The sequence below is a fragment of the Epinephelus lanceolatus genome, chromosome 8 (genome assembly GCF_041903045.1).
Source record: "Epinephelus lanceolatus isolate andai-2023 chromosome 8, ASM4190304v1, whole genome shotgun sequence".
Lineage (NCBI taxonomy): Eukaryota > Metazoa > Chordata > Actinopteri > Perciformes > Serranidae > Epinephelus > Epinephelus lanceolatus.
Window position 1 is genome coordinate 33595046 of NC_135741.1, and position 4650 is coordinate 33599695.

Consider the following 4650-nt stretch of genomic DNA (forward strand, 5'->3'; position numbering starts at 1 on the left):
TTACGTTACCACTCAACACGTAGGTCACACATGCCCTCGAGCTACCCACCCTCTCACCTCAATACACACAGCAGGACCACATTACCACCAACATTTGCTCATTACCACATACACACACATTTGTATGCATAATATATACAACTTACAGATGTCTCCCTTGTATGTTGATTCACAAGAAATCCAGCTGCCGTGTGTGTGGCTTCTACGGTGACGGATGTGAGGTATTAGCACTGTGCTCTTTCAGGATGTTTAGGATAAGGGCTGCTCAAAGTAGCATGAATGAAAATTCACAGTGATCGTTATCTTTCCTTAATATGGTGAGCTGTCCATGCTGAACGTGGCTTCCACAGGTAATTTGCAATTCATTCGCACGAAGTTGATGTACCGTGAACCTTCCTCTTAATCCCCCCCCTCCATCGCCCTTATCAGGTAGCAGTAAACCTGATGAGGCACATGGAATTACTTTTTCATGCCAGGTCCTGAACATAGCTGGATCAACAGGATCAGGTGTTGTTTATTTGGGGGGGGGGGGCGGTTATTTGCAGGAGATGGAAGTGGGAGGCTACATAGCTAATCAGACTAACAGATGAGCCAATATCCTGTTCTCACATATGTTGGCCCAGGCCACACTTGTTGCGCTATGTGTTTGTGTGCGTGTGGGGGGAACAATGGCCCTGCTGTTGCCCCATCCGCCACTGCTGCTGTAGATGCCTTACACCTGTGCTTGGCAGCCCTCCCAGCACCCAACCCTCCCCCTCTTCCAACACACACATAACCCCAACCTCCCCACCATCACCCCCCAGCCCTAAACCACACACCCCAATCCACTTTAGTTCTCAGTTTACACCCTGCATTAGCTTTTAGTGCTGCACTACAAAGAACAATGCATATTCAACAGGCTTACCAGGAGGAATAATGCACATGTGGCCCCTCAGACACGTCTTATGTTTTCATATCAAAATGGAAAAAGCGGTGATATAAAAGGTTGCCTCATTCCCCACCAAACCCCACTCATCCCATCATTGCCTGAACCCGTAACTGAGTAGCAGTGCTAACCACCCAATCCTGCTCTTAACTGAGGACGAGGTGTGAGAAATGAGAGGATGAAGGGAATGCGAGGACGGCTGTGGAGGCGAGAGTGGGCGGGTGAGTGGTTGGGTTTTAGGGATTCAAAAGCTCACAGTGAGCCGTGCATGGCGTTCTGCGGTTGGAGTGGGCCTTTGTGAAACTGGAGCCCCCAGAAGGCACAGGGGTGGGAGATGAAGGGAGGGTGCAGGGGTCTGGGATACAGCCCCCTGGCCAGCAGAAGCCCACCTCTTTTCCCGCAGTGTCAGCGTCACAGGTGTGTGAACGACAATGCATGTGTGTGTGTTTGAGAGAGAGACCCATGTCCAATCAATGACACACTGTATTGTAATCATCTATTGTGAGGACACGGCTGGTGCTCAAAGGTAAACACCGCTGGGAATAAACTCTTAGGGACCAGGTACAGCCCTCAGGCTAGAACGCTGTGTTCATTGAAATATACAGGATGGCTGTGGTGGTGGTGCTGGGAGGGGGGCATCTCCTTATCGTTTCCATAGCCGTTGCTCAACATTTTGCCATAGTAACACTGAGCAATAAACAATGAAAGTAAGTCCGATAAAGCTTGACAGTAAATTCCTCTCTGCAGCAGTTGCTAGGTAAAGGACCTTTCTTAATTCCCCATATTCATACTGGACTCCCCCACTCCCACTCCCACATACCCTCCTGGGACTGAAAAACCAGATTAAACTTTGTTTTGTCCATAACTTGACCACTGTCTATCTCAAGGGTTGGCAGGGTGCAACATTTTTGGGATATTTTCCCATAAATTATGACGGGCTATCAGTAGGCCAGCTGTACTCTTGAATTCTGGTATTCAGAGTTGCTATTATGCTTATATGAATACATCTCTCTCCGCCTGTCACAATGATTCTACCTCTGTATGTGGGGATGCTCAGAACAAAAGGACGTCAAGTAAAGCGGCTCCCGCTCCTTTTCCCTCCTCGGGCCCATTCAATGTGGCAAACAATTCTAAATCAATATTTCTATGCAAATTATTCTGTTGCCCTGCAGGCTGCTTTACAGCCAGGTAGGCTAAACTGTAACTAGCGCTGTGGTGCCTTCAAGTGCCTCCTGTAAACTTTACTCATGTTACATTCAAGGAGAGTGGCTAAAGAGCTGGGTACTTAAAAGTTACATAAAATGACAGTATAGTGCAGATAAGATCTTCATTTAATAGCTATTTTCATTATCATATGATTTAGGGTGCCTGCTGTGCAACAGACGGCACATTTGTCAGGCTTATGTCTTATTTTTCTTCCTTAAAATGTTGGCACACTACTCGTCTCCCAGCATTGCTGACACATTGGCAAAAAACAAACATCAAAACATGCGTAATGATCGTGAATGGTGTACAATGGCTTTTCTCAGCGATTTTCACCATGCTTTTAATACATTAATTTCAAAAAAGTGTGTTAAATTTTCTATTTAAAGCGATGAGAGATTGTTGGGAAATCAACATGATTAGACCAAAAATCACTCCTCTTTGGGGCCGTTGCAAATTGTCATACTTTGACATAGCAAAATGATGAAAACTTTCAATGGTTCATAAGATTTTTATGTACTACTTGGTGGCAGGAGCACGCACCGGGTCAAAATTTCTTGTGAATTTTTTGGTCTGTCAGTTATTTTTGATTAAATAGTGAATATTTAAATTGATAAAATGTCACAAAATGGTGATTAAAAACATTATTTCACATTTTCCCAAATCAGTTTTGCTTGATAAGTTGGTTAAACAATTAATTGATTATGAAAATGAATGGTGATAAATTTTCTATTGATTGAATAATTCATAAGTGGTTTCAGCTTTGGGACAAATTATATTTACAGATTTTCTGTAGGATCCACACTTTGCCTCTTACTTATCAAGTTCATCTATTACCATATTCTGTCCCCTTAAAATTGTAGTTAGTTACTTTTTAAAAAAAGTAACTTTTTGTCACATTTGCTGAAACGTTCACTATAATCTGACAGAAGTACATGAGACAGATAATTTCTGAAAAAAAAAAATCAGATTCCTCTGCCTCCTCATAGTGCTTCTAATGGCATTTGCAAAAATCCAGAAAGAATTGCAAGAAACAGAGCTGAGGAGTCTCAAAAGCAGCTGTCAATCATGTCAATCACTTCGTAGACTGCGGTCAAACTGTCAAATTAGGCGGCATCCAATCAAATATGAATCCAAATTCTGTTACTGCATTGCCCATTTCTTGCCTCAGATATGTTCATAAATTAACCATAAAATGAAAAGTTTGTGATGCAGCCGACATTTTGAAAACAGTCTAAAAACTTAGCACGGCCCACTAGCCAGAGTAAAAGACTCCCATTTTACAGCCGAACAGTAGCCTAAACTACGATATGTTACTGAAACATTTGCAATGCAGCAACAGAATCTTGATTCATATTGGATCAGTGCTGCCTTGACAGTTTGACCGTTGTTCAAGAGCAGTGATTGACGTGATTGACAGCTGAGAATCCTTGGCTCTGATTGGTTGTTTTATTTAGCCATGGTAGATTCTAGCAAAATCATTTTTTTTCTCAGACTATCTGTCTGTTGTACTGCTGTCAGGATGTAGTGACAGTTTCAGCAAATATGACGAAAAGTAATTTCTTATAAAAGTTATCAAATGCTATTTTAATGCATTTCAATGTCTTAGGCCTCCATGGATGTGCTGTACCATAGGTACCAATAAGAGACGCACTTTTTACATAGCGTGACCCACATGGTACTTTATTGTTTCTATCAATACAATAAGAAACAAAGGACATGAAAAATGAGCAGAATTTTAGATTTAAAGCAGCGATCACTGTAAGTAGCTGATGATTCGCAGCAGTGGTTCCCAACTAGTCCAGCTGCGGGGTCCAGTTTTCTCCTGAGTCATTAGTTTGAGGTCCCACAGTTTAATACGGTCAGCACCATACTTGCCTGTGGCCATGCCATTGAGCTAGTTGCTGTCTCTGTCCAGCAGCTGTCTGTTAGTCACTCAAGCAGAAAAGAGCACTTCAAAATAAAAGCTTTGTGCTGGAAATTCACTGCACATAAAAATAATGTGTGTTTTTTAGAAACTTGACACGATTGTGAGTCACTTGCAGTCCATTTAGAATGGGCCTGCAATCCACTTTTGGACTGCGACCCATCAGTTGGGAACCACTGATTTACAGGACACTTAGTAACCATATTGTTTTAATTATGTTATCTTGACCCTGCAGTTGTTATTTCACTTTGAGGATTGCAACATGTTGAACAGTTTGTTGCTGACTCATATTAGACACGAAGATACTTGCTGTATTAGAAAATTGCTCACAAAACATGCATCAGGCTGAAGTTTGAACTTTTCCCAATGTGCGACAAATCCCGAAAGTTCCGACAGTCCCTGAAAGTTGCAAAAGTTTCTCATGCGCCGCTGGCCCCCCTCCACCCCCTCCCACACCACGCACACCCATACCCAACACACACACACAGACACACAGACACACACACACACACACACATTCCAGCAGGCGGGCGGAGTCTGTGACGTGCTGGCCCGTTTGTGAATGAGCTGCAGAGAGTAGCGCTCACCTCTCAGT